The following is a 26,589-nucleotide window of genomic DNA, read 5'->3' as shown; positions in this document are numbered from 1 at the left end:
AAGGTTGGTTCTAAGATCCCTTCCAGCACTTTGTAAATATGATTCTGTAATTAGTGACTTATGTTGTTTGTATTTTGGTCATCTATCTACCAAAAGCAGAGCAAATGATGATTTTGTGGTTTCTCTTTTAATTTTTATAGTTTTTTAGTCTTTGTAGTATATTTACTTCCAAATATAAATATTCTCTCACCCAATTAGCCATTCCTTGTTACAAACATTTTTTTAAAAAAAGAAAAAAAAAACAATTCAGCCAAACAACTCACACTTAGACTAGATCTGAGAATTTGTGCAATATTATACAATCACATTCCCCCAATAGTGTAATTTTTTTCAATTATTTAGCCACTTTGTCATTTTATTTACACACTGACTTGAATTTTAATGATAATTAATCCAATTTTTCAAAAAGTGAAGGAATAAAAAAGGGGGAATTACATTCCAAATGCAATATTTGCCAATAAAGAGGAACTTGCAGGTGTGCTAGAATTAAAAGGAAACTGGGGTTGAGGGAGAGACAGGCAATTCTATTTTAGAATTTGATTTTTTAAAAAAAAGTGAAGTAGAGTCACGCATGCACCCTAAATTATCTGAGGACAGTTTCCAAAGGATTCAGGGAAAAGATAACTAGGATATCATGGGATGTATTTCATGGTGGGGGGGGGAGGTTAACCCAGGAAGAATGGGGAATTACCAAACAATGAAATTTGAAAAACACAAAGAGAAATTATTCTGATGAGAAGGAGAATAAGTCAATGTGCAAAGGAGAGATCCACATGGATTTACAGGGAATTGGCTGAAAAACTTTGAGTTTAAAAAGTTTGCAAGATATAAAGTACTAGAGAATGAATATATAACTTTCTAAAAGAATGGATTCTGGTAAACTTAAGCTGAGAATGAATTGAGACTGACTAGTAATACTAAAAACAAAAAGGGTTTGCTTTTAGTCATATCAGGCCAAAAAAAAGAAAAAGAAGCCCTCCTTCCTATAGCCAAGAATTGTGGTGCTCCTGCAAGAGCTCTTCCTCTTCCTGGGCTGGCGCTCATGGAGGCAGTGCCATGTTCAGCTCCAGCACCAAGAGTGAGAAGCCAGACGAGTTCAAGTCTGGCGTTTCACAGGCTCTGGAGTTGGAGATGAACTCTGACTTAAAGACTCAATTAAAAGAGCTGAATATCCACTAATACATTGTTGGTGGAGTTGTGAAATGATCCAACCATTTTGGAGAACAATTTGGAACTATGCCCAAAGGGCTACAAAAATGTGCATACCCTTTGATCCAGCAATAGCACTTCTAGGGCTATATCCCAAAGAGATCAAACAAATGGGAAAAGGACCCACATGTACAAAAACATTCATAGTAGCTCTTTTTGTGGTCCAAAGAATTGGAAATTGAGAGGATGCCCATCAATTGGGGAACGGCTGAGCAAGTTGTGGTATATGAATGTAATGGAATACTATTGTTCTATAAGAAATGATGAACAGGCTGACTTCAGAAAAACCTGGGAAGACTTATATGGTCTGATGCTGAGTGAAGTGAGCAGAACCCAGAGGACTTTGTATACAATAGCAGCCACGTTATGCAATGACTAAGAATGTTAAACTGAAACCTTCTCAGCATTGAGGATCTAAGACATCTCCAGAGGCCTCGGGATGGAAAATGCTGTCCACATCCAAAGAAAGAACTATGGAAGTCGAATCACTATCACTTATTTTTACCTTAAGTTGAATTTTGTTTCATCTTTCTGATGGTTCCTCCTATTGGTTTTAATTTTTACTTACAACTTCACTAATGTGAAAATATGTTTAATGGGTATGTAAAAAAATAAATAAATAAAAAATAATAAAGATAATAAAAATAAAAAATTTTTGATAACTATATTTCAATAAAATTGTTTGCCTTGGTAATCCTAAAAAAAAAATAAAATAAAAGAGCTGAATATCACAGCAGCTAAGCAAAATTAATTTGGTGGTAGCAGAAAACTTATCATCATTTTTGTTCCACTTTCTCAGCTAAAATCTTTTCAGAAGATCCAAGTATGACTAGTTTGTGAATTGGAGAAAAAAAAAATTCAGCAGCAAACATGTGGTCTTTATTGCTTGGAGGAGAATTTTTCCTAAACCAACAAGAAAAAGCCGTACAAAAAATAAGCAAAAGCATCCCAGGAGGAGTACTCTGAATGCTGTGCATGATGCAATCCCTGAAGACCTTGTCTTTCCAAGTGAAATTGTTGGCAAGAGAATCCATGTGAAACTAAATGGCAACAGACTCATAAAGGTCCATTTGGATAAAGCACAGCAGAACAATGTGGAGCACAAAGTAAAAACATTTTATGGGAGTTTATAAGGAGCTGACACGCAAAGATGTTAATTTTGAATTCCCAGAATTCCAGCTGTAAATGCAGAAATGATTAAATAAAGTCTATTGTTCATAAAAAAGAGGACCTCCCCCCCAAAAAAACCCAAATAAACAAACAAACAAAAAACAGCTCTACTGTTTGGTGTGAAAGAACAATGGAAGGATGACAGAGAAAAAGCTGAAATGTTCAATTATTATTTTGCTTCTTTTTTTTCTTGCCAGAATGAATATTGAGACTGAAAATTATGGATCAAAAAATGCCTATTAAGGAGTTGAAAATCAAGATAAATAAGGAGATAGCAGAAGAGAAAAGAATACCCAGATATTGTTGACAAGTTAAGCTTACCTTTCCTAGATGCTATTCTCCAGAATGCTATTGAAATATCTGGTATAGGATTGCTGAGCCACTCTCAGGATCCATCAAAGATTAGAGAGAAGAGAAGGAAAATGTTTCAATTTAAAAAGAAAAAGGAATAGAAAGTAGTTTCCTAAAGCTATAGCCTATGAAATTGACTTTGATTCCTGGAAAAACACTAGAAGGTATTATTAAGGAGCTGATTAGTGAATATCTGAAAAAAAGCAAGTAGTGCTTCATCTAAAACAGGTCATGTCAGACTAACCTCATTTCTCTCTCTCTTTTTTATTTGCAAATTAGGACAAAGAAAATTATATTTTATTTATTTCTTGGCAAAGCACTTAATAAATTCTGTCATGCTATCATTGAGGATGAAATGGAGAGATAAGGCTAGATAATTGAGAGCTAGATTTTAAACTTGCTGAGTGGCTATCACCACAAAAGTAGTCATTAATGACTCAATGGCAACATGAAATTTTAGTCAATCACTAGTGAAGTGTCCCAGACATTTTTGCTATATATATTATATATATTTTAATCAGTGATTTGGATAAAGGCAAAGATGTTTCATTTATCAGATCTAAGGATGAGACACAATGGAGTTGGGAGGGCTAACAGGTTCGTGTATCAATTTCTACCTCTGATACTAGTGTTACGTAATCTTGAACAAGTCATTGAATGACTATGAACTTTCATGCCCTTGTCTATAAAATGGAGATAACAATATCTGCAGAATTTACTTCAAACAATTATTATAAAATCAAAATAGATAATGCATATAAAACATTTTGAAAACTTCAAAATACTATAAAAATGTTGATGACAATAATAATACACAGTTAAGAATAAGAAAAAAATATACACAGAGTAGAGTGCTTGTTCAAAACTAAAAAAAAACACAAGAGGGACCACTGCAAATTATTATACTTCTGTTAAAAAATTAACTTTATAAATATAAAAGTGGAGGAAGTGTGATTATATATTTGTTAGAAAAAAATTAGAGTGGTTTAATGAAACATAAGCTTAATGTGAATCAATAGTGTGATATGCCAGATAAATAATCTACTATTACCTTAGGGTTGCATTAAGAAAAAAAATATTGTGTCCAGAAGATAGTTGATCTACCATACCCTATCCAAGTCAAGCCACTTCAAGAATATCATGTTTATTTCTGGCTATCCCAAAGAGTGTGTGTAGATCATACATATATACGGGTTAAAAGGGGAGGTTTGGAATAGAGACCAGGAGCAGAAGATCTGGTAGCCCACACGGGACTAGGCAGCGATACAGCTACCCAGAGCCCCTCCCTGAATCACTGTCCATGACCCCTCGTTTCCAAGCATGAGGAATCCAAGCTCCATCCAAACCTCCCTGTGGTTCTTGGTGCTGGCTTCCTGCAAGGCTGCACCTGGAACCTCAGTTTCCCCCATCCCGGAGACCTGGATTGCCCAGTGCTCCCGTGGCTCTCAGTCTTGGCTGGTCTTGCTGTTCGATGACTTCTCATTCCGCTGCGCTGGGGTCCTGGTGGACCATTACTGGGTATTAACTGCAGCCCACTGCACCGAAATTTGGCTTTGAGCCAAACTTGGTGACTACCGTCTGCTACTACCTAATAGAGGCGAAAGCTCAGCATCAGCTCGGTTATGATCCCCACTCCAAGTACAGGGAGGATTCTGGTTCTTACCTGCCTGCGCGCACTAATGAGCACTAACTCCTTCTGCTGAAGCTTCAACGTCCAGCCTTCCTGGAACTGCAGGTCCAGGTCTTACCTCTGGCCCGGACCTGTGCTACATCAAGGACTCTATTCCAGGCTGCAGGCTGGGGAACTACCAGCCAATCCCGAGTGAAATGGCTTTCTATTCACTAAAGGAGCTAGCTCCTGCCTGCTTGAGGATGCAGGCATTCCTCAGCTCTCCAGGCTCACAGATTCTATCTCCTCAAAGAACTAGGCATCTGGACCCCCAGCCATGACCATTCTCTCTGGGACCCAAGGGTCTGGTCTTCTAAATCATGTGCCCTTGAAGGACTGGGACTTCCAAACTCTCTCACTTCACTTTAGTGAAATGATCAGAGATGCTAATCTGTTTAAGAGAACTGTGTTGAACATCTAATTACCCGGGACTTCAAAGGCAGCTTCACCCCTCTTTTCAGAGCTTTGGGAAAGGCCCCTTACCTCCAACCACTTCCTTTATCTTCCCATTTCCTGTTTCCTGATTGCTCAATCAACAATTCCACTTGTCAGGGGAGGAGTTAGAATCACTTGGAGGCCTAAATTCTCAAGTTCTCCCCTCTTTAATCTCAGCATACTACTTAACTCTCCATCCTTAGGGTCAGTTGGAACACTGCCTATGGGCCCACAGAGACATTTTTGAAAGAAATATCTTCAAATACATTTTTGGAATTCTTAGGAATTAAGGGTAGGGGCCCAGAAAAATCAATTTTCCTGAAAATTTCTCACATTTTGGAGCTTTAATCTTCTAATACATTATTGAGATACTCTGGTGAGAATACCTAATACTCTAAAATGAGTTATTTTTTGCCTCACTAAGATTTGGGGTATGACTGGTAAAATCTGGAATAACTGATGAAAAGATTTGAGCTCCCCAGCATGGAGCATAATAATTAAGCAACACATAACAAGTTGGGACCAAGCCTCTTCAGTGTGGTGCTGGACCCCAAATACGGGGAAGGCAGATATGTATGCATTAAGCAATCAACAGGACATAAACAAGGGTAAAAGATTAAGTAACCTGATTTCAGGCAGCTAAGTGGCACAATGGATAGAGTGTCACACCTGGAGTCAGGAAGACTGGAGTTCAAATTCCGTCTCAGACACTTACTAGCTGTGTGACCCTAGGTAAGTCACTTAATCTTGTTTGCCTCCATTTCCTCATGTGTAAAATGAGAAGGAAACAATAAACCAGTATCTTTGCCAAGAAAATCCCACAAAGGGTCACAAAGAGTAAGACAGGAAATGACTGAACAACAAAAATCTTTACCAATTACTTTGCTAAGCATTGGGGATAGGGGAAAAAGTGAACAAAACCTCTTATATCTGAATGAGGGAGAGAACATGTATTGCTATATATAAAATACATATGAAAAAAGATAAAAAGTGCTTAGGAGGGGAAGGCTTATACTATATTGACAAAAATAAATGGTGACCCCATTAAAAAATGAAAAAATATACTTAAAATCAGGACTACCTAAAAGTTAAATGGGGTGCATCAAAAAGAATCAGGTTCCCTCTCACTAAAGAGGTTTCAAATGAAGGCTACATGATAACTTGTTGAGGAAGGAGCATTGTAGACTGTTGTCCAGGTACAAGTTGGAGAAGAAAATATCTGGGACCTCGTTTCAAATCCATCCTCCGAAGAGTTAACTAATGATTATCTTAAAATATGAATGTTACTCATTAAACAACAGTGGCTCCCTATTAACTCTAGGATCAAATATATACTCCTCTGTTTGGCATTTAAAGCTCTTCACCCCCCCATTCCCAACTTACATTTCCAGACTTCTCATATATTACCTCCCCTGCTTCCAATATTTTACTGTCTCACTATCCTGGATTCTTTACTGGTTTTCACACATGCAAACTTCTGCCTTCTCTGTGACTTTGCAGTACTATTTCTGTAGAGTCTCTTACTGATCCTCTGCCTCTTAGAATCTAACAATTCCTTCAAGAATCAATTTAAGTGACTCTTTTTTGATGAGATCTCTCCTAGTCCTCCAGCTGTTAATGCTTTCTCCTCCACTGTTAATGTGTATCTGCTTGATGCATGTTGTATATAGAGCTGTCTATTTGTTTTGAATATACCTACATATAGGGAAACTAAGCTGCTCAGTTGATAGAGTTCTGGGCCCAGAGTCAGGAAGATTCATCTTCCTGAGTTCAAATTTCACTTCAAATTTCACTTCAGTCACTTAGCTGAATGGCCCTGGGCTTAACACTGTTTGCCTCACTTTCCTCATCTGTAAAATGAGCTGGAGAAGGAAATGGCAAACCACTCCAGGACCTTTGCCAAGAAAACCCCAAATGGGATCACAGAGAGTCAGACGTGACTGAAAAACAGCTAACAACAACAGACTTGCATGTGGCTTCCCCTGTTGCAATATAAGCTTTTCAAGGGTAGGAGCTGTTTTACATTTTCTTTGTATTCCAAGTACCTAGTACAGTACTATTGCTTTCAGAATCTGCTTTTAACCCATTGTTATTTTATTGGTAGCCATACTACCTGAATCCTTCATAATGAAAATATATTGCTTCAGTGCATCTGTTCACAGCCAAATGTCTAAAATTAACTATTTTATTATGTTGGCATTCAAGATCTTCCATAATCTGGCACAAGCAGGGATGGCTTGGAGCCATCCTTAACTGGCTTGCAAGAGTGATTATTAACATTTTAGTGTGAACATTTAGACCTCAAAATTCTGTAATCTACAAATCAGGGCTTGATTTATACTTTTGTTGATCATCTAGACTAAGAAAGTGTTACAAATGCAGATGAAACTTAAGTGTATGTGTGTACATCCCTCCATCCCCAGAGTCCAGTTGTTAAACATTTACCAGCACCTCTCTATATTGTTCTATAAACATTGCTTAAGCTCTGCAGGAGTGTTGTAGAAGGCTCAGAGAATTAAGTCTAAGTCTTTATCAGACTGAGGATCTGATAACTGTAGACTAATAATTATAAAAATAATAATAACAACATCAGGCATTGAAATATTGCTTTATGGCTTGCAAAGTACTTTATATCCGTTATCTCATTTGAACCCTGCAACGCTGCTGTGCACAACTCTGACCTTCAGTCCTATCCCACGTCATCCCTTTTACAAACTCAATCTCCAGAACACTTGAACAATTTAGCCTTCACTGCATAATTTTGTCTCTATGTCTTTTCTTAGACTTTCTCCTATGCCCTTATTTCTTTCCTTCCTCTCTCTTCCCATTTTATTTCTACCTAATGTGTCAAAGACCAACTTGCTTGCTACCTCCTCCATGAAACTTTCCCTGATTTCCTGCTTGGTAATGAACTTCCACTAAAGACCTCACATAGTTCCAAATATGCACACATGCCCAATTTATCACTTTGTCAACCTCATTGACCCTCAATTAGGGCAGAATTGAGCAAGAAATCTACTATGTTGGAAATGCAAACTTCAACATTTGCTTTAATCTATTTATTTATAGCTAATTTAATGAATATTGGCCTTGTCAAATCAACTGTATTCTGTTCAGAAATGGATGAATACATACAGAGCCATGTGAACTTGAACAAATCACTTAAGCTCTTTGAAGCTCAGTTTCTTCTCAATAGACTGGAGATAATAATACCTGCCTTGCCTACCTCTGACTTGCTGAGAGGATCAAGTAAAATATCTTCTTTGAAGCAGTATGCTATACTACACAGTATAGTAGGCTAGAAGATAAGACCTAAGTTTAGTTTTTAGCTCCAACATTTACAAACTGTGGGATCATGGACAATTTATATACTGTTTTTTCCTGAGTTTCCACATAAGTAAAAAATAGCTGGGTAAGACTAGGCTATATCTGAGGTCCCTTCTAGCTCTAACTTTGTTATGGTAGTGAGTGCCAAATGAAATAAGGCATACGAAAAGGGTTGGAAAATTTCTAGATGCTATATAAATATGATAGCATTGCTATATTTTTGGTTATTCTTTCAATTAATGCTGATACAGTGATGTCAGGTTCAGAGGGCCATGATAATTATGAGAATGTGTGGACTTCTGCATCAGAAACAGCTTAACAGTGCATTGTCCTGGACTTGGAGTCAAGAAGAACTGGATATTTAAACACAGTGATGATACTTTACTGGGTCTTTAACCTCCTGCAACTCATCTATGTGTCTCAGAAACTTGGTAGGATGATTTAAGTATTTCACCAGACTAATTATTAATAATAGATAAGTTATCATCTGCTTTGATGGGAGGATTCCCTTATCAGAAGTTTCCCTGATAAAATCACAGATCTTTGATATTCATAATTAAAATGTTAACATGAGCATATGCCATTGTATTATATTTCTCTTTTAATCCTGCTGTGCAACCAGAGAGTTTACATATACATAATAAATTATAAGGTTCCCCATGAGACTCTAAACTCTTTGAGGGAAGAGACTGTTCTTTAGTTTTTGTCTTTATACTCCCACCACCTAACATGGAGACTGGCATATACTAGGTACTTAACAAGTTATTGTTAAATAAACAGCATATTACAGATGCCATTTTAAAGAAACCAATATTTAGCCAACATGGCCACAAAGGATTATCTTTGAGTAGATCAATAATCTAAAAGGTAGACAGTTAGGATATTGGGAATAACTTTGTGAATTTAACTTTACAAAAAAAAATCATTTTACTTGCATCACTTCCTTCTATCTACCATTGGATGGTAGGGAAGAAAACTATTGGTTTAATTAATATCAATGCTATGTGATTCAGAAGGGCTGCTTGTATAGGCAGCTTGCCAATGAAGGCTGTTATTTGGCTCTCTTAATATGAGGGAATGAATGGTCTAATTTTAAGCTGCATACTTGTCTTTTGTCAGCAGCATAGCTGTCAGTAATAACAGATGAAAGCTAGAAGAGCCTTTTGGAAAAGTGGTGCCCGAATCATATATCAGCAGGCATGCTGTTAATGTGTTGATGCTGCTTAACTAGCCACGTTTATTGCCAGTTTACAGCACTGAAACAACTAAGAGCTGTTTCATTCCTTAAGAAGTGAGTTTAAAAACAGGAACATGTTCACTCTGATGAGAAAAAGGGGTGAGGGATAAATAATTAGGGTAATAAAATTCATAAATAAAATGTTTTATATAGAAATACTTAAAGTATTTTACAAACTGTGTTTTGTGTGGGCTACTAACCTGTGATCTTTTCTTACTATAATTGCTTATGAATATACCACACTTGGAGATTGTTGTGGCGTAGAGACTGTGTTGCTACAAATAAATGAAGTCAGGCAATCAGTTTTGAATCTTTGCCATATTTCACAAATTGTCTTAGGTAGTGCAGTATATAGATCATTGTTATGTGGTTGTGGTTTGTCCTTCCTTCTTGAAGAGGATTATGACATCAGGAAGACAATGCCATGATTTACAAGTGAATTGGATTTAAGTGAGGTAGGGCTCTGCAAAGTCACCAGCCTCACTTTCTCCTCCAGAGCCATTCTCAGTCCAGTGGGCCAAATATAGATCAAGATAATTGGAGTGGGAGACCTTAGCTAAGGTCTTTCTGAGCTCTCACTTTGAGTGAAGCAACATCCATTCAGTGATTAGGGCCATTTAAGAAGTGAGTCAAAAGATGGCTCCTTTAAAAATTAAAGAAACAAAACAAAACAAAAACAAACAAACAAAAAAAGTCAAACTGGGTTGGGAAGACCCTCAGAGTTTCAGGCCAAAAGAGAGAAACAATTACTTTTTACATTCACCCTGAGAAGAGGCTCTACTTAGAACCAAGAAGAGGTAGTTCAAATCTTCCCTCAGACACTTAATAGCAAAAGCCATTTAACCTCTCTCTCTCTCTCTCTCTCTCTCTCTCTCTCTCTCTCTCTCTCTCTCTCTCTCTCTCTTTCTCTCTCTCTCTCTCTCTCTCTCTCTCTCTCTCTCTCTCTCTCTCTTTCTCTCTCTCTCTCTCTCTCTCTCTTTCTCTCTCTCTTTCTCTCTCTCAAATGGGGAAAATAATTGCACCTACCTTAAAAGGTTGTTGTGAAGATAAAATGAGTTAATATTTGTAAAACTCCTTTCAAACTTTAAAGCACTGGATAAATGCTATTGTTGTTGTCATTCCAATTTATTTTACATGAATAGCTTTATTAAGATGATAGATCAATGGGTTTCAGTTGAGCTAAAATATTTAATTGCACAAAATAGAGGCATTGAATATATTTTCCTACAATTGTACATTTTCCAGCCAATAATCTTTAAATGGTAAATTAAAGAGTGAGATTTCAACGAGGTGTAGCCTAGGTGAAAGCTGCTTCAGGATCTTTTAAAAATAATGCACATATTCAACAAACATGTCAATTAAACAAACATTTAAGTGTCTACAATATACAAGGGGAAAATTGTAGAAATAAATTTGGAAAATTGTTTTTTATTACACTTTGCACGTACATACACTAGTTCTTTTGTAATAATTCATGAAAGGCATTTATAAATGTTCTTTTATTTATGCATTTCAACTACTTTAAAAGTTGCTTTTTGTTGATCATTTAATCTGTTTCACCATCTGTAAAGTATGAATAATAACAAACTTGGTTTTAAAGTGGTTTTAGCTTAAAATGTGCTACTTTACCACTAAAGTGACTCATATATGTGTATATATACATATATAATATATATATATATATATATATATATATAATACATAATATTTCTCAAATAACTTGTGGCATGAAGCTTTCAATGAAACCTTTAAAAGAGAACTTCTGCTTTCAGATTATTTTTCCCTTTTAACCCATCATTATTATATTGGTAGCCATGTTATCTGAATCCTTTATCATCTTAAAAATATATGCCTTAATATTACAAATTAATTTAAGTACTTCTCTTACTTTAATTTTATATAGGTGATGAATAATAAAGGAAAACATCTTTGATTTTAAATTTTTAGTAGGGTTGATTCCAACTTGATAAATGATCATCAGCTAGAACATATATGGATGATGGTCTGAAAGATTAAAGGAAAGTTTAATCCATCTCAAGTAATTATCATATACTAAGAACTTGATTAGATTTCATCATTAGCCTCAAAAACTGTTAAGCAATTTAGGAAGAAATGAATAAAGAAGTACTGCAAATGATGTTATAAAATTTGTTTAATTTAAAAAAATGTCTGGTCATATAGAAAGGACTACAAATGGACAGGCCCTCTTGTCTAATTTTATCTTTGTGATGTAAAGACAATTATGAACAAAGCTTTTAGCATATTGTGGGGTGGGAGGCTGATGTTACAAGAAAATAAGGATGAGAATTATATGGAATAGGTATACATGGATGGATTTTGAGCTTCATCTTTGGAGAAAATATTTTCTTTGATGATAACAGATTCACCGGATTGTTTCATTGTAGATTAAAAAAAAAAAACAGAGGTGTTCTGGAGTCATGTTTATGTTTAACAACTGGATCTCCAGGGGAAGAAATGTAGCATGACACACTTGGAAGTTTAATCTGCATTATTAATATATTTACATTACTTTATTAAGCCAAGAAAACAAGACAATATATCAAGCTCCAAGTTTTAATGTAGAGTTGGTGGGGAAAAGGAGAAGGAATGCTACCCTTGACCCCTGGCAACCAAAGTTATAAAGCTGACATTTGAACTTGTCTATAGAATGGACTTCTGAAAGTGAAAAAAAAAACAGTGTGAATATTAAGGAAAATGAATAAGAAAATGTTTTCAATCAATAATTTTTAAACTTAATACTATTGTAAAATAGAATGAAAATAATTTAGTTTAAAAGTTTTTAAGATGAGTAGAACTTTTGTACCTTGTATCTTGATACAGTGCCTAAAGATCAATAGCACCACATACTTTCAATGAAGGCCAGTGTTATATACATGTGCAACTAGGTGCTACAGTGGAAAGAATTGGACATGGAGTCACAATAACTTGTGTTCAAATCCTGCCACCTACACTTATTGACTGTGTTATTCTGAGCAGGTTACTTAACCTCTCCAAGCCCCAATTTTCCTCATGTACAAAATGAGGATGATAATAATATCTATCTCATAAGACTGCTATGGAGATCAAATGAGCTAACACGCAAAATGATTTGCAAATCTTAAAGTGTATATATATATAATATATATATATATATATATATATATATATATATATAAATATATATAATATATATACATATATATATATATATATATGTATGTGTGTATGTATGTATATAGTAACTCGGAATTCATGTTATCCCAAGAATGATATATAAATGTTAATGTCTGTCCTACAACATACTATAAACCATCTCAAATGTAAATTAAAACAATTTTGAGGTATTTCCTCATACGATGAATTTGGCAACTGCAGTTAAAACAATTAAGCTCAATTTTAGTGAGGTTTTGAAGAGGTGGCTTCATTCATTGCTGGTGGAGTTTTGATCTAGAAAAGCATGTGGCAAAAGTTATAAAATATTATAATGACTGTCCTCATATTCCTCTATTTGAGAATATTACCTATGTTGTTATTGTTGTTGTTGTCTTAAACAGGTAAAAATCTATCTGCTCAAATATCAACAAAGTTTATTCAAGCTGTGTCAGTTACCAAAAAACAAAACAAAACAAAACACAAAATAACTTCAGTCTCCAAAATTAGGAAAATGATTAAATAATTGACAGGCATATATAGTGGAATACTGTAAGTGCAATTAACTAAGATCAGCAAATATAAGGAATATAAGGACACATGGAAATGATTGGGTGATGGGACTTGAACCTTGAATTTTCCCATATATTTCAGCAGCCCAGTTTCTGAATTTTCCCACCCAACCCAGTGCCTGGTGTCTTGACTAAGGCATCTAGCCCATCACAGCTCACCTAGATACTCAATAGTCCTTTCACTGTGGCTTTTTAACCCAGCCCAGATCACTTAACTCCTCTGACTATCCCTCACCTGGCCTAACCCAGGCTATTTACTACTCTTTAATTCCATTCAAACATTCTCAATCTTTTTTTCACATAAAAGTATCAATCTCACCCCCATTAAAGCACAGATTCACTAGCAATTTAACTTGCTCATTTGGCATTACAATAAACCTTGCTGCTTTGGCTGAAAGAAGGCTTGAGAGCTCAAATTCTTTCCAGGCAGACTCACCCTGTATCCTTACGTCACTGTTTGGCTCATATCTACTGGTTAACTATCGTAGATTATTTTTCCTAGGCTCAGACTGACCCAAGGTCAAACCTGACCTCAGGTACTTACTAGTCGTGTAATCCTGAGAAGGTCAACTAACCTCTATCAGTTTTAATTTTCTGAACTATAAAATGGGGATAATAATAACACCTCTTAGTTTAGTTGCAAAGATTAAATGAGCTAATATTTATAAAAGCAGTTGGCACAATACCTAGCATATAATAAGTGATTAATAAATATTTCTTCCTCTTTCTTTCCTTACATTCCATTTTATGGAGGAGAAGGAAAAAGATAAACAAACAAACAAAAAAAAACTCTTGGAATTATAATAGATAGGCTATGTAATGGGATCAAAAACATCATTTCACAATGATTCTTAGAAGGATCCTCTACTCTCAAAAGCTAGGTCAGGGCTTGGATGCTTTAAAATATAGCTTTTACCTCACCCCAAAGAATGGGACATGTTTACAACTGACCTGCCCAGGGTCAGAGTGGCAGTGTGAGTATCTGAGGCCAGTTTTGACTTCAAATCTTTCTAACTCCAAGCCCAATACTCTATCCACAATGACATATAGCTGCTTCATATTTCTATATGGAATGCCAAAGGAGGGCAGCTTTCCTTCTTTAGTGGTCAGTGGGCTGACAGTGAAAAAAACAGATCTTGAAAACTCTGGTTCTAAAAGGTAATGTTTCAAACTCACACTTTTCCTCTTTGGAACGTACAATTTAGGAATGTATGTGAATCTGAGGGGAAAAAAAAGATGGAGGCAAGTTAGGAAATGTCAAAGATCAAAACTAAAATATGAGAAATGGGCAATAGGAGGAAACCACTCAGGGAGAATTCAAGAAATCATTTGCCTTCCCCTCCTCATTTTGCTGAATAAAAGTAGAATTTAGTAGTCAATCAACTTAGGTTTTTCTTTATTACTTCAAGGTATAAGACATATGAAACAAAATGCATCTCTGGGTAAGGTACCTGTCTTATCAAGTTGGGTAGAATTTAAAGCAGGATAATGAACCAGCAATTCCTGAACACATCAATGAGACCGACATCCAAGAGAGTGGAAAGAAATGTTGCACAGGTAATTACAGGTCTCCTTTAGGCAATACATACATATTAAAATTGGATGAGTCTTCACTGAGAAATAATCTCTTAGTCATTTGGGTAGGATTTTCATCATACACAACTTTGTACCTGACAGGGCAGAGCTAATCAGCAGCTCAAATACTCTCTGCTCAAATTTATCTCACAAGCTACTTTAATGTGCAGGGGTTGCATGCTAAGATGAGCTCTGTGGATAAAGCCTGGCTCTCTCTCTCTCTCTCTCTGTCTCTGTCTGGCTGTCTCTCTGTCTCTCTCTGTCTCTAACCCCTTATTCTTGATCTCTTGTCATTATTCTATTGTTATTCAGTAATTTTTTAGTCATGTATGATCCTTTGTCACTCTCATTTGTGGTTTTCTTGGAAAATATACTGGATTGGTTTTCCCTCTCCTCTAGCTAATTTTACAGATAAGCAAACTGAGGCAAATAGGAGTAAGTGACTTGCCCAAGGGCACACATCTAGTAAGTATCTGAGGCCATATTTGAACTCTCAAGGATGAAGAGTCTTCCTGATGCCAGGCGAGGCACTCTATCTACTGTGCAAAATATGTGCATGTATACATGTATACATGTATATGTATTGGAACTTAATATTTGTCTATATTTTACACTAAAAATAACATACGTATTTTTATGTATACCTCCTGCTCCAGGTTGGACTTGTAATTTCGTCAGAGAAATACTACTGGAGAAATATTTCTTTCTTTGGTACAGACTGATGACTTCTCTATAACATATATCTTAGTGAGTATCTGGGGACACTAAATAATTTAATTGACTTGCTCATTGTCACTCAGTTTGTATGCAGTTTGCATAGGTCTTAAACCAAGTTCTTCTTGATTTTACATCATAGCCTTTATGCTATGCTACTCTGTCACAAAATACATGCAAATAATTGTGTATATTTCATAAATATGTAAAAATAACATGTATGTATAAGTGATGGGTATATGTATATATATTTTTAATATAAAATGTATGGTGAATGTTTTGATCCACAACCTTATGGCCGTGAAACATTTTGAAACATTACAAAGTTGGGCTGGCTAATTTAAGTCACATATACTCTGAGTAACCAGCCCCAAAGCCCTCATATCTTCTGGGAGTCGATGTCATATTTAATAAGCTCACTGGGAAGGATCAAACATGAAATTCACATTGAATGGTGGCTGCCCTGAGGTGGTTTGGCTTGTCATAGTAAATAAGTCAAGCTAGACAGCACTGTATTCATGTTTTGTATTTGTACTACAACTCTAAAAATGCAGATTCTGATAGCCAGTATTTTCTGAAAGTCAGAGAAAAATATTGTTGGAAAAGCTGAAAAGAATTCTGAATCATAAAGCTTACTGCATCAAAATCTAACCAAGGTGTTTCACAATGATGAAGTAAAGGAAGTAGCCATATTTGGTTTTCAGTTATAATGGTTATAAGTCTTAACAATACCTACTATCTTGTTGGATACAATGAATTTGAAGACAAAATATAGAAAACCAAATATGAGTCTTACTTCGAGAATTTATGTTGGAAACTATATGTCAAGAAGCTTAAGTAGGAAACAGTAGTACTTATGATGCAAAGAGTATCATTGATTTTATCTAATTGTGGAGTTCCTTCCACATTCAGCAAGGATATCATCTTTTATCATTAATTTTTAATTTTATTTTTTCAAGGAGATCAAGGTTAAGTACCTTGCCCAGGGTCACACAGTAAGATTTCTGAGGCTGGATTTAAACTCAGGTCCTCCTAACTCCAGGGCTGGTGCTTTATCCATTACACCACCTAGATACAGTCTTTTTTGTTATTAAAAGCGGCTTAAGTACTACATTTGTGTGAATAAGGAAAGTGATAAAACTGGTGATATAAAATGTGGTAAAAGTGATAAAAAAAAAAGTGTAAAATTAAAGTGCCTAACAGAAAAAAAAAACATTTCTACTTCACAGACCTGGAAAGTAAATGCACAATCAATAAATAGTAAATAATATACTGCTGATAGCTGGCATAAAGTAATAAAAGGATTAATGAATGTCAGCTGATCACAAATGATTGCACATTAACAAAACTTATAATTAAAATGAATTTTAATAAGCATTCTTTGAGTCTATGATAATAATAAAAGGACATGGATATTATAGATTTTAAAAATATTTCTTAAATAATAGTTTACATACTATATCTCAGCATCTCTCTCTCACTCACACACACACGTGCTTATTCACACATATATACTTATTAGGAATTAGTAACTGAAGAAAAATACCATTTACCAAAAATCACAATTTGCTTGCATTATGAATTTATAATGCTATTTTGACAGCTGTTTTGTATAATTTTGTGAATAATGAGCAATGTGTTTATACATACTCACACCTTTACTTTATGATTGTCTGTGTTCAGTGTTCTGTTAACAACAGTGGCTATCATAAAAAAAATAATAGCCGTATTATTTCCTAATCCCTATGCACTTAGTGGTGATGCCTCTCATTTTCTTTTTATGATCCATATAGCAGGAGTAGATATTACACATTATTAATGGGTTATATATAATTAGAGATCAATCCTTGAAAAATATGTAAACTCCATTTGGCATTTAAAGGCCTTCACAATCTGCACTTACATTACCTTTGAAGACTTACTATATATCACTCCACATCTCAAGGGGCATATTCTTTAGATAGCCTTCAAAAAAAGAAAAAAATGGTGGCAGGAAGCAGGAAGTAACATATCCACAGTTCTTCCTGGTTTCAACTCTATGGAATAATATGTCCCCTGGTGTTCCCTTCCTCTTTTCAGCCTCCTTTTCTGTGTTGTCTGTTCCCATTAGATTGTAAGCTCCTTGAGAGCAGGGACTGTCTTTCTTTTTCTTATTTGTATCCACAACACTTAGTGAAGTGTCTGGCAAATAGTAAGCACTGAACAAATATTTATTGAATTGAATTCAGCTTTCATAAGGCAAAGAGAGTACAGAAGCATCCATGGGAGGAAGTGCAGAGTACAAGAAGGGGGAGGATAAGGTGATGAGGGAATAAGGTGGTAGACAGTTTGGGCAAGAGAATGGGGAGGGAAATGGGCACAGAGGTAACTGCTGATCTCTTGATCAGATCTGAGAGCACTTGAGTAGCATGCATGTGAAGTAGGTAGAGTAGGGGTAGGAATTTGGGTCCCAGTTTTATAGAGTTTTGGGGGTAGTGGACAGACTAACTCTTATCCATGCCCCCTGGGGCTTAGTTCGTTAACATATAAATATCATCTCAAAGTTACCAATATTTCCTTGGAGTTCTCTTACTTACATTAGGTGTTGCTGGGCTCACTATAGGCCAGTAACTCATCTTCAGCTTATATAGACCCAGGGCAGTTAGCAGGATGAGGGGCTGCTACATTAGGGCCTGCTGGCTTCCTCTAATTTAGCTCTTAGTTTTAGAATGTGAGCTCAGTCAATTTATGGGGCTATTGCCAGAGGCTTGCACACTCTCCTGATTTATAAGAAAGTTTGCAAGTAATTGTTATGCTCCCTTAATTTGTGGGACAGTTGTAGGTGACTTCTATGTCCTCCTTTTGGGGTCTGACTTCCTATTATTATTACCTTGTACTGCCTACTTATAGACTTACTGTACTAATTGGGATGGGTTATGGTCAGGATGAGTAGAGCAAGATAAAATTTCAAAATAATCATTCATTGTGTCCTCTGATAGAATATTAACTTTTTGAGGGTAAGGACTATTTCATTTTGACTTATTATCCCCAGTAACCAGGATGATTTTTTTTATACGCAGAAAACATTTATGAAATGTTTGTTTATCAATTCATGGTTGGCATTGAACATTTTTCTTATGTAATAAGGAAAACGAGGAATAAGAGTGAATGTAGATTATCAATTTGAATAATGCTAATTTGTCTTAGAGAGCAGGAAATGTTGTCCAAAGAGACTAAATATCAGGAAGACATCTGAATGATGTAATATGAAGAGAGGCAAAAAAGATGGAATTCTTGGTAAATGGAATCAACTTTCTCAGCAAAATATGAGGCAAGGCTCTCGACTGAGAGGATGGAGGGACGAGATGCCATGAGAGATTTAAGAAGGGATGAAACAATTTAGAAAAAAAACATTGTTATGAGTGAGATAACAAATAGATTAGAGAGGTATAACAGGCTTGCCTTGTGGCAGGAAGGACCAATTATACAACATAAATATGTGGTGGATCCACTCAGCATGAATTCATAATTTTCTCTAGTTTCATTAATCACCGTGTGAACTGAACAGAAAGGAGTCCATGGTGATAATAATCAAGGCTGAAATTTGGCAGAGCGAAATGAGTGGTAGGGAAAAGTACTAGATAGAGAGTACAGCTGAGCTGGTGCCCCAATGGGTCAAGATGGGAAAATAAAAGGCTGCCAATGCAGTGTCAAAGCTTGGGAAAGAACTGAGGAATGGAAAGCTCAGAGGTCACCAATGAGGAAAAAGAATAGGGTTATGCAAAGGGAAAGACATAATGATAAAATATTGTGATCAAAGAAAGCAACTACAAAATTTTGGAAGATAAGAATGGAACACTTGTGGTTAATGACAGATCAACAATACAACAATCTCTGTATATATCTGATGATGGGTAGAAGAGTTGGTTATGGGAAATGAGTAAGGTAAAAAGAAAGAACTGGGAGGTTAGGATAGTTGAAGAAATATGTTGAATTCTCTTACTATACCTTCTTTTAGCTGGGAATGCTATATAGACATTAAAGGGAGGGGAAGAAATATATTGAGAAATTAAGAAAATATTTAAAATGCATCACTTTAAAAAAATTAAGACAATTTTAACGTCTATGGATTAGTTACTATGATTCCCTCTTTCCCTTACCCTTTCCCATAATAAATATCCCTATGTACATTTTGCATAATTAAGAAAAGAGTTAAAGTATAAGATCAGTACCTTTAACAAATAACAATTTTATGAAGCAAATATCTAGTCAAATCAAATTTAATTTTTCTTTAGTTATTGAAGTCTTCAAATATTATGTACTTTGTATCTTAATATATATTATTCTTAAATGTTTGTGTTATTATGAATTTATTTTTTTCATTCATATTTGCCATTTTTAAGCCTTAATCAATATATTGCTATTTGTTTCATTCCCATTCGTAAATTTGGCATTGGGGGAGGTGTTTGGCAACTTATTTAAGTTATCTTTAAAGTTGTTCCTTATTTTAGAAAACTCTCAGATATTCTATTGCATTTTCTAGTTTTCTATGAATGGAAAAAAGCATAAATCAAAATAGAAGAAGAGCCCAGAAAGTTCATGAAAAGACAAAAAAATTCAAAATAAGTTATTATAGTGAATATTAAATGACTTTTAGGAAAAGCTAATATAATGAATCTTCTTATCACACATTTTAGACCATTACTTAATCTCCAGCAAAATCATTCTTTTATTAAATTATTTCACACTCAAAATTCATTAGCTAACATGTTGATCATTTCTGTATAATGATCTAATTTTTGAAGATTCCTGGTATTGCTTGCTGCTTGTCCAATGACATAAGTGCTACAATGACTGGTGGGTAGGTAGAAGTGACAAGAGTGACTTTAAAAAGCTCCTGAGCTCACATTAAGGTCAAAAATTCCATTTACCTACCTCCAAACACATACACATAATACTTTAGAATTTATTATTTTTCATTAGCATTTATCATTCGCTGTTCTTATTAGTGCCTTTAATGAATTATGAGACATATTTCCATACTCAATCCCCCACCTAAGTGCATTTTTTTCATTTTATCTCCCATATCTGGAATATATTCCTTCTTCATCTACACATCTCAGAATGTTTTTCTTCTACAAAGGCTCCAGGGACTACTTACTTTATGAAACCTTCCACGATCAGTCAATTTGTTAAATGTTCTTCATTTCCTTTGAACTACAGAATACACAGAATCCTGAGGTCAGCAGGGATGTGTGAGTGGGGGCCTCGTTTATACATTGCCAATTGATTGGAAACTATTTTTTTTAAAATTAGGACAAATTTTCTTTCCCTATGTAGCCTCAAAGACAGAGAGTATGGCATAGTGAATAGAGAACTACCTCAGAAGCAGGAAGATTTGTATTTGACTCCTGTCTCTGAAAGAAAAGGGCTGTGTGACTTTTGGAAAGGTGCTTAAACTTTAGCGTCCATTTTCATCCTCATCGGAATCATTTCCCTTTTGTCTTTCCACTATTCTGATTATAAAACACTAGTATTGAACAGATTCTTTCTTTTCTCTACCTCCTTTTTAAAGACGAGTTGGGGAAAAGAGAGAGAAAAAAGTGGTTTAAGAGGATATGATGGTGCAAAACGGTTATAACCCTGAAAGCGAATAGCACGAATCAGCTCATAAAATGAAGGTCATTAGCCAAATGTCAGAAAGCAGAACCCAACAATATATTGTTCACAAGAATTACATTTGAAATGTAAAGATTTACACAGAGTTGAAATGAGGGGATAAATCAGAATGTATTATAATTCATACATTTTTTTTTGAATCACAGGCAGCAGTCATAATGTCAACATGGTAAGTACGTAATATACATAGTTAAAGGAGGTAAGCAAAGGAATTACATTAAAGCACTGTAGGTTATGGGGGAAAAAATCCGTACTTAAGATGTGTAACCAAATTATATAGCAACTAATTAATTAAGGGAAAAGTTAACAAAATAGCAAGGAGAAATTGACAAGAAAAGTATTTTAGTGGACCTTAACATACCCCTTTTAGAAAAAAGACAGATCTAACAACAATAACAAAATGAAGTTTAAAACCTAAATAGAATTTTAGAAAAGGTAAATATGATAAATCTTAGGTAATTACAGACTCAGCTATTCATGTGACCTTTGGGAAAAGATATTAAAGGACATTACAAAAAGGCATTACAAAAGGACATTAAAAATCCCATTAACCAATGCATTAAAAACAAAAGTGTTAAGTCCATTCTCACAACAATGCTAATGATAATTAATAACAAATGCTAATAATAACAAACAGTGCATCTTAAGAAAGAATTCTTACTTAGAGACTAAACAATTTAATCCTAGAAAACTGGTGTATCAAAGTGTAAATTCTATAAGCAAAAGAAAAAATTAATTAAAATTATAACAATTAGGCATTACACCAAACTTTTGCAGGTCTACTAAAGCAGGCCTCAAAGGAAATTTATATATATAAATAGTTTTATTAACAAGAATGAAAAATAATAAGTCAGTGAATTTGGATTAAAAGTAAAAACAAATGGAAAGAAAAAACTGGAAAAGCAACAAATAAAAATAATTACAAAATATTAAAGTCAGTTTAAGACAATAAGGAATAATAATTGAATTAAAAAAGTCAAATTAAGAACATAAAGAATAGTATACTGAGGTAACCCAATCACAGAAAACAAAAATAAATTTAACAAGAAATGAAGTAACTTGCAAATCAGTAAGAAATGTTTAAATGAGATGAATTTAGGAATGAGTTTTGTTAAACACTTGAAAATAAAATTTGGAAAACTTCAATTTTTTTTTTTGCAAAATTAAGAAAGGAAATAATTCTACCAAACTTCTATAAAACAAATATGCATCTGACATGTCAGATGAAGAATGATAAAGCAGAGAAAAAAATGCAGACTCAATATCTCTGATGAATATCAAATACAAAAATACTGAATAAAATTTTAGGAAGGAGTCTATAACCACATATTAAGATAAGTAAATATTATTAACATTTTTTATTTATACTAGGAATGTAGGATTAACTCAATATTGGGGAAATGAAAAATATTATAAACTATACTGATAAAAATACAATTGCATGATTATGCTAAAAAAGGAAGATAAAGCTTTTGTCAATTAAATATTTCTTTATATATACATACACACACACACACACACACACACACACACACATATATATATATATATATGCAAGCAAGGCAATAAAGGGACCATTATTTAATTTGTAAATAGTTATCTACAATCTACAATCTATAATGTTATATAGATAATGGAGCCATATTCTAGAACTTTGTTCTAAAATCATGGACAAAGCAAGGCTGTCCACTGTCACTACTTCTATTTGATTTAGTTCTAGAAAAGCTAACCATAGTAATAAAAAAATAAAAGTTAAATTGAAGAATGAAGCAGGTCAGAAAGGAAATAAAATTATCACTTTTAAATGATATGGGGATTTATAAATCATAGATATGCAACTGAGAATAACTAAAAATATATTAATAACCAGTAAAGTAACAGAAAAAAAATAAACCTACATAAATCATCAATAACTTTGCATATTATCAGTAAAATACACCATACAGGAAAAGATATCCCGGTCAAAATACCTATAGAAAGTATGAAAGACTTTGGAGTATACCTACAAAGACACCAGGAATAATTACATATTTACAACTACAATACTCCCTTTAAGAAATAATGATAGACTTCAATAATTGGAGAAATATCAAATGATAATACGACATAAATCTGTTTGCTTATTTAGTTCCATGTGAATCAAATTACAAAAGTATACTTTTATAAAACTGTCTAAAATATGAATAATGTTCATATCAAGTACAAAAGGTCAAGATTTTTGATGGAAATGATGAAAGAAAAATGGGAAGAAAAGTTATTGAGCAAGAAGCTACCTCAAACTGCAATACAAAGAAGTGATCATCGAAACTATCTGATGCCTACCAAAAATAGAAAAGTTGATCAGAGTAATAGATCCAGAACCAAATAGTCAGAGTAGTGTAATGATAGCATGGCTTTTTCTCAACTCTCACTGTTTATTACCTCTCCAGCATTTAACACATATGGCCAAAAAAATGCATCCTGTTAACTAGATCCAACATCCTTTATATCCTTTCCTCTCTGGGTATCCATTATTATTCTCTTTTGGTTCTTTTCTTACCCTGTCTTGCTGTTTCTTCTCAAATTCCTTTGCTAGACATTCATGCATATTAGGCCTTCTTCTATTTTCTTTTTATAAATGTCTCAGTGATCTCAGCTCCTCCAACGAAATAAAATACCAACTACATGCAGATGTTTCCCAGATCTACATGCCCTGGACTGGTTTTCTCCTGAGCTATAATCCCACATTACCAGCCACCTTTTGGACATCTTGAAATGGATGTCACATAGGCAGATCAAACTCACCATGTATAAAGCAAAACTTTTTTTTTAATCCCATCAAACCCATCTTCACCTAAACTTTTCTATTAATGTCAAGAGTGCCACAATTCAAGAAGCAGAAATAGAGGCAGAATGAAAAAGAGAAAACACAACCTGTGTGAAGGTAATGACTTCCACAAAACCCTGCCTTTACCAGACAGAAGAGTCATGATGGAGCAGGAGCATGAAAGCTACATGCTACTTCTATAAAGCCTGTCCAAAATATAACCATTTTCACTCAGTTTAAATTTATTCCTACCATTCCAAATTTTGCTTAAGTACTTTGTGTCATTCTCTTTCACATCGTACCCAGGATCAGGGAAGCTGACCTAGTACAGACCTTGGGAGGACATTTAACCTAACCTCTTCTGTTTACCTATGAAGAAACAGGCCAGGAAATAGAGTAATTTACCCTTATTATACAGGTAATAAGCGGCTTCTCTATATGTTGCTTCCCCTATTTGCTTATAAAAAATTTTAAGACACATAGAAAGTATCTGCTGGGCTCCACTGAATTGAATTTTAAATCTTAATACTGACCGTAACAATACAGTTTAGAAACAATTAGGTGGCATAGTAGATAGCTGAAGTCAGAAAGACCTTAATTAAAATCTGACCTCAGACACTAAACTAGCTAGTTGACCTTTAAAGTAGAATCATATTGACAAAGTTCCTATAGACGGTTTCTTCTCTGGGAAAAACATCTTGAACTTCCATCTTGAGGGCAGGTAAAAGCAAGTAAACCAGCCTAGGGAAATAGAGGAGGAGTACAGTATTCTATATGGCAACACCCACACTACATATGGGTTATATTTACATAAAGAAAGATACATTTTTAATAGCAGTTTTTCTTATGCCAGGCTCACATTAGTTCTACTTTACTCTCAATATCAAAAGTTGAGTAAAATAGTTTTTGATGGTGCAACTATTGAATAAATTAATCTACATCCACATGGGGGGAAAGCAGTATGTTAAGTATGATGCATTTGTACTGAGTCTAAAAAAACCCTGCCAAATAAACTTTGAATATTTGTTCTGTGAATTATTTAACTTTTCAGGTAGTGAAGAAGTGAGTGATGAGAGATGAGTGGTCACATGTTGAAGTAACACAGTATTCGACTCATCAAGAACAAGGATATTTAGTGGGGATTTGTCTGTTTTACTGCTATTCTTATCACCATTTCTGCCTCTGGTTTTGGGATTTACTATTCTCTGGGAAGTGAAAATAGTTGAAGGAAAGAAGATTTTGTAAAGACTATATAATGATATTTTGTGATCTGTCAAAATGTCATCTACTACCCAACACGTTTATATATCATGTTTTAAAATGAGCTGCACTCAGGAAATTGACCATGCTTTATTTGAAGAGTTTCTCAGTATTCATTTTGGAGACCTTCACTCACCTCAAAAGTTTTGACTTACTCAATAATTCCATGGAATTTAGCATTTAATCAATACTGTGGTACAAAATGGTCCAGGGCTAGAGTTAAGAATAAATAAACTTGGTTAAGATATCATTACATCAGAACATTATTCATTTACGTTTACAGGTTTACTGAAATCATGTTTTTACATGAAAAGATGACCCATAAGAAAACCAATAACGTAGGTTAGTCAAGGATCTGTGATTCCTTGAGCTTGGGAAAACACAAATCACAATAGGACTATTATTTAATAGATAAATCTAAGACAGTTGCCCGAGGCTGAGAAATTCAAGTGATGTTCACCTGATCACAAAGCTAGAAAGTATCAGAAGAAAAATTTGAACCTAAGGCTTTCTGAATCCATGTGCAAAAACTCTGCTTTATCATTCTACCTCTTAAGCTCTATGTTCTTACTACTATTCATCTCATTCTTATTTTTTTCCACTGGAACTCAGAAATGGTACAAGGACAAGTCAGTATACAGATATTTTCCTTTTTCCTAAATATATTTAACATTTTGTGTATTAACGCAAAAGTAAATAAAATATTTTTTTCTGTAATTGAAAAAAATATTAGAATAAGCTCCACTTCTGTATGATCACTAAAAGCATATTTGAGGCAACTCTATAGCAGAAAGGATAATGATGATTATATTATCCCATCCTATTTCCACATTTTTGGTTTGGATTTCTTCTGCCAGGTCTGTATTTTGCATTTTTGATTCTCTATAGTTCAGAGAATATGAGTATTTATTATAGTGCCGCAATTTTTAATAGTGTTTTTAAAATTTTATGAATCAATGATAGGCACAAGTGATTGGGGGCAACAATTTGGACTGTGTTAATTGACCAGTTTCAGCACATTTTATTTATCTAACTATCTATTTATTTATTTATCCACTTATTTGTCCTTGAGGTTATTATGTTGAGGTCTGCATTAGTAGTTACAGGTTTGTTGCTGGTTACATTTATGAAAATGAGCAAGCTTCATATGTATAATCCTCACTATTAGGTTATATCTTGCTGGGTATTTGGTAGGTGCTAAATTTTTTTGAGCCTACAATGTTTTATAATATGGTTTCAACAATTTCCTTTCATAATCTGAATGGATAAATAAATTCAATCTTTTTCATGACAATTCCTGTGTAATTTCAAATGGTAACGACCTGGTCCTAAATTGAAATTATAAACCTTTCCATTTCTATAAATAAATCTGTGTATCTTGGTTTGAAGCTTCTTTAGCAACACAGTATTGGTGAAGTTCAAAAGTAAGTCTCTCATGGAGTCTCTGTTGATTCCA

At 34.4% G+C, this 26,589-nt stretch overlaps 3 pseudogenes; all 3 read left to right on the top strand.

The window, feature by feature from the left end:
* Nucleotides 1–2,434, top strand: part of LOC110206740 (small ribosomal subunit protein eS7-like) — a 45,195-nt pseudogene extending 42,761 nt beyond the window's left edge.
* On the top strand, nucleotides 1,057–2,434 carry LOC110197697 (small ribosomal subunit protein eS7-like; annotated as a pseudogene).
* A 1,616-nt stretch (nucleotides 2,435–4,050) lies between these two features.
* On the top strand, nucleotides 4,051–4,576 carry LOC110197675 (kallikrein-10 pseudogene; annotated as a pseudogene).
* Nucleotides 4,577–26,589: the final 22,013 nt, after the last annotated feature.

The sequence above is a fragment of the Phascolarctos cinereus genome, unplaced genomic scaffold (genome assembly GCF_003287225.1).
Source record: "Phascolarctos cinereus isolate Bilbo 61053 unplaced genomic scaffold, phaCin_HiC Scaffold_5;HRSCAF=322, whole genome shotgun sequence".
NCBI lineage: Eukaryota > Metazoa > Chordata > Mammalia > Diprotodontia > Phascolarctidae > Phascolarctos > Phascolarctos cinereus.
This window is presented reverse-complemented; position numbering and strand designations above follow the sequence as displayed.